Below are 13,621 nucleotides of genomic sequence, written 5' to 3' on the forward strand. Positions count from 1 at the left end.
TGCGCAATCCAATCTAGGTTGACTTCCTAATTGCATGCATGATCTATACAACTCAATAAATCATACAACTGATAGTACATTGTCCCTGCACTCTAGTCTCAACTGAGTCTTTCTCAGAATCGACATGCATGAGTTTCTAAAGAGGGCATCTTTAGTTAATTGGAGTGACACTTGTGGATGCGCTAGTGCACCAATTAATTGTTAACTCTATTATTTCCACAAACATTTTGGAACTAATATAACTGAAGATAACTCAGTAAACTGAGTTATCTAATTACAACTCACAATTAAACTCATCCTGGACCCCTAAAACTTAGGGAGAACATATACATGACTTCCAAAAGACTTCCAAATCGAAATTCTTAAGTTAACTAAGTCAACTTAACTTAGTTAACTATTACAAGTTGCTATGAGAAAAGAATTACAATTTTAATTCATAATTTAATTCAAGGAAAAATTAAATTGGAATTTCTAGATTCTATTTTTAACATTTCTTGTTGCTATTTTCAACACTCCCTCTCAACAAGAAAGGAATTCAACTCTATCCTGATCCTGAACCTTTGGAATGTTCTACATGCAACACTTCTCTCTAATGTTGTTGCTACAACAACTCTAGAAACAAAAAAACATCCAACCTGAATCAGTATGATGCATTTGTCATCAAAGTCTCTGACTGTTATTGCCTCTATCGACTGAAAACTCTGCGCTTCTATTGACTCTGCCTTTCTGCACTGTTGTAAACCCTTCTTTGCGCTTTTCAGTATCTGACTGCTCTACCTTTGTCACTCTAATCTATGATTGCATCAATCACCACTTATTTCTCCCACTACTATGTACTTTGGGCTCCGTAGTGAATACAATCCATGACTAGCACTAGCACTTCACCTATCTTAGGACTAGCACTTCACATCATCCCACCTCACACCTAGAGATATCGTTGCATATGATCGCTTTTCCCACTTGACTCAAAATTCCCCCCTACTAGAGGTCTTTGCATGAGTGGATGCTTCCACTCAATCTCCTATCTGCTTCTCCAATTGTGGTTGCTCCACAATTGTCTGAGACTACTTCTGAGGCTGAATGTTGAGAGGTAATTCACTCTCCCTCTCAACCACATAGTCTCTAAATTTTTCCTTTCTCCTCAAGTCTGTTGGGTCCCTATAATACTAGTGATTACCCCATTATTATTGTAGTTATACCCTTATTAATATTGTTGTGCCCCTATTGCCCCCATATTGTTATTACTGTGCCCCATAGAATCCCTCTATTGTTATTTTTGTGGCTTTATATTATTATTGTTAGGTCGGCTGGATTATATTGTGACTCCTTAGACTCCTATATATAGATGGAAGGTTTTGTCATTTGAATCATCCAAGAATTGTTCATTTATGTAATGTAAAGGAGGTTGCCCCCTCGAAGAGGCTGAATTTTAAGGTGTTTATCTATCTTTTCTATCTTTTCTTGAGCTGGTTTCATAACATTTGGTATCGGAGCTTTGGATTCTAGGGTTTCGCTGCTCCAAAAAGGTCTTCGTGGAATTTTCGTTATAACTTTTTTCTGCGACGTTTTAGAAGTTGCAAAAAAAACCCATTTGAGAAGAAATCGCACTGAACCTTGGGTCCGAATTTCAGAGCTTTTCGCGCTATATTTGCGGAGATATGATCTGAGGAAGTTGGTCTTTTTGCATACTCTTGAATTACATTCCAAACAGGTGACCTGGGGAAAATCGTCATAACTTTCTCTCTGGGGATCGGATTGAAATTTTGTAAGAAGGTACAGAAAGAGGACGGACTGTAGTTTCTTGTATGCATTTTTCAGATCCAAAGGTCGAAACAGTGACTCATGGCACGTCGTACAAGTTCGCTCTACTGAACTAGTCTATAATCAAGTCACTGTGGGAGATTTCGCATAACTCTTCCTTGGAGAATCCAATTTGGGTCAGACTTGTGGCATTGGAAAGAGGACACAAAGGGCTACTACAGGTCACAAATTCAGAACTAGATGATTGGAAAGTACAGAGATACATCAGAGGCAATATCGAGCTCCTACAAAGTGAAAAAAAGGTGTGTAGTTTTTTAAAATTTTTGCATAAGATTGGTTTGAAAAATTAGTTTGAAGGAATTCAAAGGGCATAGTAAAGAATTATTATTGGTAATTGATGCCCCGAGGAAAGAAAATGCAAACACCTAGTAGGCAACCTGAAATCTCTAGCATGACCCATGAAGAAGAGGAAGAAATGCAACATGATATATCAAAATTACGAGACCAAGTGCAACAATTGTCACTTGCACAAAAAGGAACAGAATCTAAGATGGATGGTTTAAAGAAAGATGTAGAAGCTAAGATGGATGGTTTAAAGAAAGGCGTAGAAGCTAAGATGGACGATTTGAAGATAGATCTGAAGACAGACATGGACGAATTGAAGATAAATATGAATAAGTTGCTACAAGAAATGGTCACTAAGGGTGAAAGGGTACTAAAGGAAACTCATGATGAGAACAAAAGAAATGTTAATCATGATTCCATAGACTCTAATGTTGGATCAAAGACTCACCATATTCCAAAAATCGATATGAGGAAGTTTGATGGCAAGGATCCCGCCACATGGATATTACAGATGGAGCAATTCTTCGATCTCAATAATGTGCAAAACACACAAAAGGTACGTATGGCAACTTTATATTTGGAACCAAATCAGTTTGTATGGTATCAATGGCTTTGCTATCGTAAACAATTTATCACTTGGGCAATTTTTACGAAAGAATTGATAGCACATTATGAGGATACAAAAAGCAACACTTTTTTTAGCCAATTGATAAGTCTCAAATAAAAGGGTTCAATAATGGAGCACATTGAGGAGTTCCAAAAATTGAACATAAGGGTAAAAGATATTCCAGAGGAGCATAGGATTGATGTGTTCATAGGGTCTTTAAAGGATAATATCCAACATGATGTTCGCCTTTGGGAACCTGATTCATTAGAGAAGGCATTCAGGTTAGCAAGAAAAATGGAAAGCAAAATTATGGCAACCAGGAAGCATACCACTCACAACTATAAAGACGGAAGTGTTGTTTCCCCTAGTCTTCCACAACCTATAAGGTTGACACCACAACAATTGGAAGAAAAAAGAGCAAAAGGGTTTTGTTACAGTTGTGATAGCAAATACACTAAAGGTCATAAGTGTGCTGAGAAGAAATTATTCTACATAGATTGTGAAGAGGACGAAGAAAAGGAGCAAGAAAGGTCAAAAGAAGAGGATATACTCCAGGAACAAAGCCTAGATGAAGAACAAATAAATCCGACCATATCTTGTAATGCATTGGCGGGAATTACCACTCCTCAAACCATCAAGATAGAAGGACAAATCAAGAAGGAAAAGATAATAGTGTTGATTGATTCAGGAAGCACCCACAATTTTATTCATTGTAAGGTAGCAAAAGAATTGAATTGCTTCCTATATCCAGCACCAGAGTGTCAAGTGATGATTGCAAATGGAGGAACAATAAATTGCTCTGGAAAGTGCCATAATATCAAGCTATCCATGGGAGAATATGTATTGACTAGCCCAATGCTTTCCATTCCAATGGGAGTTGCTGATGTTGTACTAGGAGTCCAATGGCTACAATCCTTGGGTACAATAGCTTTTAATTTTCAAGAACTTTTCATCAAATTTTCTACGGAAGGAAAGGAAGTTGAATTAAGGGGTATTTCAGGGAAACCAGGAAAGATAATCAGCTCTAATGGTATGACAAAGCTTCTAAAAAAGGAGCAAAGAGGTGTAATTGCACAATTATGTTCGCTAGATGTTCCACATCGAAATCATCTATTTCTCCAGATCTCCAAAAAGTCCTGGACAATCATTCCAAGGTATTTGAGACTCCCAAAGGTCTCCCACCTATGCGTAATCATGATCATGCTATTCATCTGATTCCAGGAAGTGTTCCTCCAAACATCAGGCCGTACAGATATCCCTATGTCCAAAAGAGTGAAATTGAACGTATGGTTGCAGAAATGCTAGAGGTTGGTATAATTCAGTCGAGTCAAAGTTCTTTCTCTGCTCCAGTAGTATTGGTGCACAAGAAGGATGGATCATGGCGCATGTGTCCGGATTATAGGGAGCTCAACAAGCTCACTATTAAAGATAAGTTCCCCATTCCTGTCATTGATGAATTACTGGATGAATTGCATGGATCAATTTCAGAGTATCTTATCAAGTGGAAGAACTTATCCGCTGAAGATTCCACATGGGAGGATGAGAATTTTATGCAGAAGTATCCAAAACTACTCAAGCGTTGAGGACAACACTTTTTTGAAGGAGAGGGGCATGTTGGGTCCCTATAATACTAGTGATTACCCCATTACTATTGTAGTTATACCCTTATTAATATTGTTGTGCCCCTATTGCCCCCATATTGTTATTACTATGCCCCATAGAATCCCTCTATTGTTATTTTGTGGCTTTATATTATTATTGTTAGGTCGGCTGGATTATATTGTGACTCCTTAGACTCCTATATATAGAAGGGAGGTTTTGTCATTTGAATCATCCAAGAATTGTTCATTTATGTAATGTAAAGGAGGTTGCCCCCTCGAAGAGGCTGAATTCTAAGGTGTTGATCTATTTTTTCTATCTTTTCTTGAGCTGGTTTCATAGCAAAGTCTTTGCATGCATCTTATACCTCAAGAGCATACAGGTTCTTGGCTCGCACACCAATCTGTTTCATCTATCTCGCTATCACGAAATTTTCTAGAAAAGAACTTATTTTAAATCAGATATCTCCCTCATCCACACTCCGATTCCGACGATTGTTTTTTTGAGTTTGGGTATTTTTTCGCAAGGAATCTAGATATGCTATTTGTTTTTGAAAATTTTCAAAAAACAAAATCAGATCTACTCTGCAAAAGCACCGCCCAAAAAAAATAATTCCTGCTCTGATACCATGTAGAAAATCACGTAGATTCACAAGCTTATGCAACTTACTAAAGCACAGGACATGAATATACTTCTACTTTCAACTAGTGGAAGCCAATAGATCGATGAAAACAATATGAACAAGAAGAAGAAAAATCAATGGCACATAACACTATTGAAAATAGCAACAAGAAATGTTAAAAATAACATTTCTATAAATAGCATTTCAGGTACTAGTGTTAGACATAGCAACAAGGAATGAAAAAATGGCAATGCTAAAAATAGCATTGCTATAAATAGTATTTCAGAATAGATTCCAATTTTATTTAGTCCCTAAACTAAAATTGTGAATTAAAATTTGAATTTGATCTTAGTAGTAGTTTGTAAAATAATTAATTAATTCATCGTGAGTTAATTAGTTGTAGAAAATCAAACATGAAGTCTATGTGAAGACATGCAACAGTTTCTCCATTGAGTGAGGAATTTATCCCTTAGTTAAATAGATAAGAATGAGTTGAAATTTGAGTTGTAATTAGTTAGCTCAGTTAACTGAGTTAAGTCTAGTTAGATTAGTTCAAATAGTTTGTTGAACTAATTGTGAGTTCAGTTAGTTAATGCATGCATGCATGTAACTACTGCACTTCAGATAACTGAATATTCTCTCATAAATAACTCATGCATGTTAGTTCAGTCAGAGACCTAGTTGAGATTAGAGGATGGGATAGTGTATTATCAGTTGGAGGATTTTTCCTATATAGGAAACTCATCCATGCAGAAGGAATTATCTCCTCCAGGATTGTGTAGTTACTTCTAAGTTTAGTGAGCAGTGTGAGAGGTGAATTCACATAGGTGGCAGCATTGGACCCGAGGAGAAAATACGCAAGGAAAAAGGAGGCTTGGAGGGTAGAGGAGAAGGTTTGTGAGAAGATTTTGACTGTCTATGAGCAGCAGAGGGATTGTACTGAGAGTTGGATAGCTTGTGAGCTAAAGCTTTGTGTAATTCGGACATATTTCCACTTGTATGATAATACAGAGATTGGGGTTTTTAGCTGAGGCTTTCCTCGGAGTATTCTTCTGTGTTCATGTGTGATTGCTTTCTCATTCTCAGTTATATGTGTTCTATTTGATCTTGCTCAAAATCGATTAAGCTTCCGTAAGTTTGTTGTAGAAGTAGAACTTTTATTTTGCTTTAGTATATTGCATAATCTGTTGATCTACAGTGGGAATTTCTACATGGTATTAGAGCAAAGGTGATCAAAGCGAAGAACAGTATACAAAGAAGGGAGAAGTTAGAAGTTTCAAGTTCCTGATTATAGAAATCGAGTTCTTATCACATCTCAATTTCACCAATGGCGTTCAGCGGTTTAAGACTCGAGTATGCCCTTGATGGCAGCTCGAATTATATAGCCTGGAAGGATCACATGGAAGCAGTGTTAGAGGACAACGTTCTAAAGGACTTCATTGATCAAGAAGTCCCCAAGCCGGCAGTAGCTAATGCTATAGAATTGGCAGAATGGAAGAAATGTGTGGCTAGAGCAAGGAGAATCCTCCTGGAGGGAGTTCGAGACCACATTGTCTCGAGCCTCTATGGGAAGGAGACACCATTTTCAATGTGGAAAACATTGAAGGATCTATATCAGAACAGCAGCGATCAGAGGAAGCTGGCGTTGAAAGACAACCTTCGGAAAATCAAGTGTGAAAAGGGCAACATGATCTCTACATATCTGAACAAGCTCACCACCTGAATGGATGAGCTTGGAAGTGTAGAGATCACGACAGCCGATGATGACATGGTGAGTCTTGCTCTCCTCGGACTTCCTAAGAGCTGTCATAGCTACCAAGACTCGGTAAATGGAAGAGAGAAACTGCCAGATTGGGAACAACTTTGGTCGAATCTGATGCAGGAGGAGATAAAAAGAAGCACCAGAGATGGTTCTTCATCCAAGGAGGATGAAGAAAATTGTGCCTTAGCAAGTAAGGCAAAGAAAGGGAAGGAGAAGGATTCTCATCCCAAATCGAGTTCTTCGTATGGTGGGAAGAAGTTTGACAAATCGAAAGTGTGATGCTTTCATTGTCATGAGGTGGGCCATTTTGCAACAAATTGTCCACTGAAGAAATCCAAGATGGGAACCAAGGAAGGATCTGAAGGTGAGGCATTGGCCTCACAGTTCGCGTTGGATTTCACCCTCTTCACATTCATGGTTTCATCCATGGTGGGATGTGGTTGGTTTCTTGACAGTGGAGCTTCATTCCACATGACCGGAAATAAGATTTTGTTCAGTACCTTGGAGGAGAAATATCTCCAGATACTCATAGCAATGGGTAATGATGAAAAGTATAATGTCTCAGGAGTAGGCACAATTGTTTTCAGAGGGAGCACAAAGCTCGCATTACCTTAACAAATGTGAAGTATGTGCCAGGACTGAATAAAAACTTGGTATCGATTGCAATGCTAGAAGACAAAGGCTATGATGTAGTCTTCAATAAGGGAAAGGTTTTCCTTGGACACGTCACCACGAGACAGGTGAAGCAGATCGGTTCACGAGTCAAGAACCTGTATGCTCTTGAGGTTCAAGGTGCATGCAAAGCCTTGAGGAGCAAGGCAGCTGTTGGAGACTTGGTGGTTGAGAGGGAGAGTACATTACCTCTCAACATGCAGCGCCAGATGAAGTCTCAGAAAATTGTGGAGGAGCCACAATTGGTGAAGCAACTTCAGGGGATTGTGGAGCAGCCACAACTGGAGAAGCCAAGAGGAGATCGAGTGGAGGCATCCACTCATGTAGAGACCTCTAATAGGGGGAAATTTCAAGCCAAGTGGGCAGAGGGAGCACATGCATCCATACCTCCAGGTCAGAGGTGGGGTGATGTGGACTGACAGTCCCAATAAGGCTGGAATAGGGGCATGATCATTGAGGTACCCAAACTCTTTGATTAGACCTTGCTACAAGAGCCCCAACGAGGAGTAGCAAGACTGGCTGAGTGGGTAGAGGCAGATGCAGATGGAGAGACAGAGAGAGCTATAATGCAGGAATCCCAAGATAGTGCAGAGCTAGCAGGCTGCAACAATGTGAGAGGCACAAGAGTGTTTCACTAGTGCAGGATGGCACAGAGAGGTGTGCAACGATGCGAGATGCATGGAGTGTTGCAGCAGATCAGAGGTCACAGAGGGAGCACTTGTCAGTGGCAGAGGAAGCTTCAGCATCAGAGGATGTTTCTAGCCCAATAGGGAGGTCAGTTGGGAGATTTTTTGTTTCTAGAGTTGTTGGAGCAACAACACTTGGGAGAAGTGTTGCATGCAAAACATTCCAAAGGTTCAGGATCGGGTTCGAGTTGAATGCCTTTCTTGTTGAGAGGGAGTGTTGAAAATAGAAACAAGAAATGCTAAAAATAGAAATGATAAAAATAGCATTGCTATAAATAGCATTTTAGGTACGAGTGTTGGACATAGCAACAAGGAATGAAAAATTTGAAATGCTAAAAATAACATTGCTACAAATAGTATTTCGGGATAGATTCCAATTTTAGTTAGTCCCTAAACGAAAATTGTGAATTAAAATTTGAATTTGATCTTAGCAGTTGTATGTAAATTAATTAACTAATTCATCTTGAGTTAATTAGTTGTAGAAAATCAAACATGATGTCTATGTGAAGACATGCAACAGTTTCTCCATTGATTGAGGAATTTATCCTTTAGTTAAAAAGATAAGGATGAGTTGTAATTAGTTAGCTCAGTTAACTGAGTTAAGTCCAGTTAGATTAGTTCAAATAGTTTGTTGAACTAATTGTGAGTTCAGTTAGTTAATGCATGCATGCATGTAACTGCTGCACTTCAGATAACTGAATATTCTCTCATAAGTAACTCATGCATGGCATTTCAATCAGAGACCCAGTTGAGATCAGAGGATGGGACAATGTACTATTAGTTGGAGGATTTTTCCTATATAGGAAACTCATCCATGTAGAAGGAATTATCTCCTTCAGGATTAGGCAGTTACTTCTGAGTTTAGTGAGCAATGCGAGAGGTGAATTCACATAGGTGGCAGCATTGGACCCCAGGAAAAACTACGTAAGGAAATAGGAGGCTTGGAGTGCAGAGGAGAAGGTTTGTGAGAAGCCTTTGACTGTTTATGAGCAACAGAGGGATTGTACTAAGAGCTGGATAGCTTGTGAGCTAAAGCTTTGTGTAATCCTGACATATTTCCACTTGTATGATAATACATAGATCGGGGTTTTTAGCTGAGGCTTTCCCCAGAGTATTCTTCTGTGTTCATGTGTGATTTCTTTCTCATTCTCAGTTATATGTGTTCTATTTCATCTTGCTCAAAATCGATTAAGCTTCCGCAAGTTTGTTGTAGAAGTAGATCTTGTATTTTGCTTTAGTATATTGCATAATCTGTATATCTATAGTGGGAATTTCTACAAACACAATAAGTTTTCCTGGGGAAAGCCACTGCTCAAAACCTCGCCTATCTATATTGCACTAACCAGAAATCCAAGATGAGAATACAATGCTTGTTCTCACAAGAACAATTGATGCACAAGTATAATCAATCTCTCTGCTCACAAGCTAGCTCAAGCCAAACCTCAGTCTCTTCTGCTGCTCTCCAAGCCCCTATTTCCTTGCGCAATTTGAATAGCCCATATTAATGGGAATCCAGTGCTTCCAAATTTGCGCAATCCAATCTAGGTTGACTTCTTGATTTCATGCATGACCTATACAACTCAAAAATCATAAAACTGATAGTACATTGTCCCTGCACTCTAGTCTCAAACGGGTCTTTCTCAGAATTTACATGCATGAGTTTCTAGCGAGGGATCTTCAGTTAACTGGAGTGACACTTGTGGATGCACTAGTGCACCAACTAACTGTTAACTCTCTATTAGTTCCACAAACAATTGGAACTAATTTAACTGAAGATAACTCAGTTTATTGAGTTATCTAATTACAACTCCAATTAAACTCATCCTGGACCCCAATAAATAATTAAAATATTTCAATGTCAACTATATATATATATATATATATATAACACTTTATTAGTGTGTTACTCAAAATCAACATAGATCAAAACACTTTATTAGTATGTTGCTCAAAATCCACATAGATCCATCTTAACTTCGAATCTACCAATAGGCAAGATGAATCAAATAATTTAAAGTGAGTTTTGCATTGAAAAAAAGGTTTGTATCATGAGAGATTGCATCTTTCTTGCAATTTGGTAGATTAGGGTAGACTCAAAGTTAAGCTAGATCTATGATGATTATATAACTTTTGTTTGTATAAATGTATTTTTCAAATATTTTGCTTTAATAATATAAATGACTAATAATCATTTTATTTAATTAATATATAAAACTATTATAATATTATAAATAATATATATTTTTAAAAATAATATAATAATCAACAAGGTCGAATAGCTGGCAATACCTGCCACTTAGTTTAATTATTGAACTTTGAAAGGTATGAATTCAGAGTTAAACTAGATCTATGGTGATTATATAACAATTATTTTTGTATAAATGTGATTTTCAAATATTTTTCTTTAATAATATAAATGATTAATAATCATTTTATTTAATTGAAGAACATGGATCGAAATTGAAAAGTCTAGGAACTTCGACGCTGCTGCTAGGTCACGCGCCGCGCTCTGCTCATGTGCTCCAGTGCCTGCGGCCTTCGGCCCTTCGCCATGGCCCCTCCGGATGCAACCCTGGAGGCGGTCGCTGCCTAACTGGCCTTCTCCACCCTAGTCCAATCTTTGCCGCCCCTGCGCCCTCGCCCAACAATCTGAAAGTTTATTAGGAAGCTAGATGTTTTGCAAGAAGTGAATCTTCCCCCTGCTCTCCCTTGCATGGCAACACTTTCTCTGGCAGAACGAGGTCTCATCGGGCAATTCACAGGTCTCTGGCCCTCTTTGAAGACGGTGCAAAGGTGGGTCGAGCAAAACTGGTCCGATAAAATAAACAGCAAAATTTCCATCCGCTTCTGTGGAAAAGGGTACTTCACCTTCCACTTCGAATCAAGAGAAGACAAGGATCTAATCTTCAAGAACATACCTTACTTCAAGGACTCCAGAGGCTTGTACCTCAACAAATGGACCCTGGATTTTGATCCTGAATTGGATATTCCTAGCGCGGTCTCGGTCTGGGTTCGGCTCCCCCATCTCCCTCTCCATTGTTGGGGAGATGATTCGGTTCAAGCCATAGGAAATGCAATAGGAAAGTTTATTGATCAGCAGTGAGCCAAAGGACAACATGCAAGCTTGCAACCACATATGTGTTGAAGTTGACCTCGACAAAGGCCTCCCGGAAGCCATCAAGCTCAAATTGGATGACTGGACTCACATCCAATAGTTGGATTACGAACAGATCCCGTTTAAATGCAAGGTATGTCACGAATATGGCCATTTTGCCAATCGCTGCTCAAAATTAATTGATGTTGAAAACGTCTCACAAGATGAGCAATGGGAAACTGTTAAAAAAAGAAGACCGCTTCCATCCCTAAGGCAAACCCTGAAGCTGCTCCTCCCAAGGTTAATCACAAAGCCTCTCCCTCCACCTCCTCACTGGATCCTCCTCTCCCCATCACTTTCACCCTTGCCCCTCCGCTTCCCCCCCCCAGAGACTTCCTTAGAATCATCCAACCATTTTCCGCCATTTCCCCCTCTGAAGATAACCCCCCCCCTCTCCATGCCTCTATCCCAAGTTGAATCTAATGCTCCCACCCTCGCTCTACTAAATTCTCCTCCCTTTTCCCAAGATACTCCCTCTTCTAGATCGACGAGGAGTTCTTCTAAAGAGCACAATGTAAATCTGGGCAGAAAAAAAAAAAAAAAAAAAAAACAAGGGCCAGGAAGGAAGTCTACAAAGCAACAGAGAGATGAAAATGCCCAAAAAGACATTGCCATGGGTATGTTGAACCCCATAGAAACTTACATTTTGGGGCAAAATAGTAAAGAGGCGACACACAAGGAACAAGGAGGGCAAGCAACTCTCCGTATCCGCCACATTCAATGATGAAAGTCCTAACTTGGAATAGCAAGGGACTAGGGCACCCCTCTAAAATTGTTACTCTACAAGATATGATAATAAATGAGAAACCAGAAATCCTAATGCTACAAGAAACAAAACAAGGACACCAAGAAATGAAAGGAAACATTGATTAGCTCAAACAATATGAAGGCCGCATATGTGAGTCAAGGGGCGCTTCTGGGGGAATTGCAACCCTTTGGAACCACAACGTTTGGAAACACACATCAGATACAACCAACCAATATTGGATTAAAGTCACCATAGAGAGCCTAATAGAGAGTACAAGAATTGTTATCTACAATATCTATGCGGCCAATCACTATAGAGATAAAGAACAATGTTGGACTTCCCTCAAAGCAGACATAGTGTTGGCATTATGACACAGGTGTTATCCTTGATGGCAACTCACTCAGATGGCAGATCACTGTTCAGGCTCTCAGAATGAAAGAAAAAGAGGTATACGCAGGTTCCCTTTGATGAAGTCGCGTATACACACGGGATTGCCGACCAAAAGTCGCGTATGCGTATGCATGCACTTTCATGGACGAAAAAGCGCGTACGTGTGGGAAAACTTATTTTTGGTCCATGGTATTTAGTCCTTGGTATTTGGACCTATGGTTTTGGACCATGGTATCTCATCTAAAGTGTTGAACCCAGGTATTTGGTCCAAGGTATTGATTCTTTATGGTTTTGGACCATGGTATTGTGTAAGGCCTAAGACTATAAAAGGGGAAGGAGATCATTAGACAAAGGCATTGACTCAAGCATTGAATATCTTATGAAGAGCTAGATCTGGAATACTGGTCATTGGGTTATGGTGCATAGCTGGATCTGAATCAAGGAGGAACCTGAGCGCAAGAAGAAGGATAAGTACTATTGATGGGTCAAGATCTTAAGGCTTGAATAGTAGTATCTTTGTGTGATTTTGATCTGTTATTTTTGGCACATGACTTGATCTATAAATCTGATAATCTGGGTATAACTGATGTCTGAATAAGTGAAAAGGATAAATTATCTTTTATAGATCTGTACGCAGGTTCAGTGAAGCAAAGGTGCGTATACACGCTGGATCTGTAATTCAAAATCGTGTATACGCATGTTGGCCTTAATTCATCAGCGTATGCACGCAGGTTGTACACATTGAAGTAGCGTACGTCTCTTGAAATATGTTTTAGCTACTTCTATTTATTGCTGCAGTGTTCTGGGTTCAGAATTGGTGTCTGGTTACTGTTACTGTTTTCTGGGTACAACATTCAGAGAAGTGACTATTTGATTCAATCTTGTTTGGTGCAACGGAGATTTATTGATGTAGATATACTTGGTGTTTGATTGATGTTATTCATGGATCCAGTTTGAAAATTTATGAAACGTGGTCCCTGAAAGAAAAGAGAAGGTTGTAGCCTTTTGTAGGTCAACACCTACATACTAGTACCTCAGCTAGTACAAGAGCTAAGGGGGTTGTAGCTCCCTTCCAGGACAAGCTGGAGAAGGAGAGAAGGTTGTAGCCTTCTGCAGGTAGCAGCCTGCGTACTGGTATAAGACTACACCAGTATAGAATCATTGTAAAAAGAAGTTTCTAATTAAAAGAAGATATAAACGAATTGCAGTAGGTGGTTTTCACCCACATTGGGTTTCCAGCTTATATCTTGTGTTCTTATGTGTGACTTCATGTTC

This window comes from Pinus tabuliformis, chromosome 1_2 (genome assembly GCF_031772625.1).
Source record: "Pinus tabuliformis cultivar Carrire ecotype Pingquan chromosome 1_2, CPIR1, whole genome shotgun sequence".
Lineage (NCBI taxonomy): Eukaryota > Viridiplantae > Streptophyta > Pinopsida > Pinales > Pinaceae > Pinus > Pinus tabuliformis.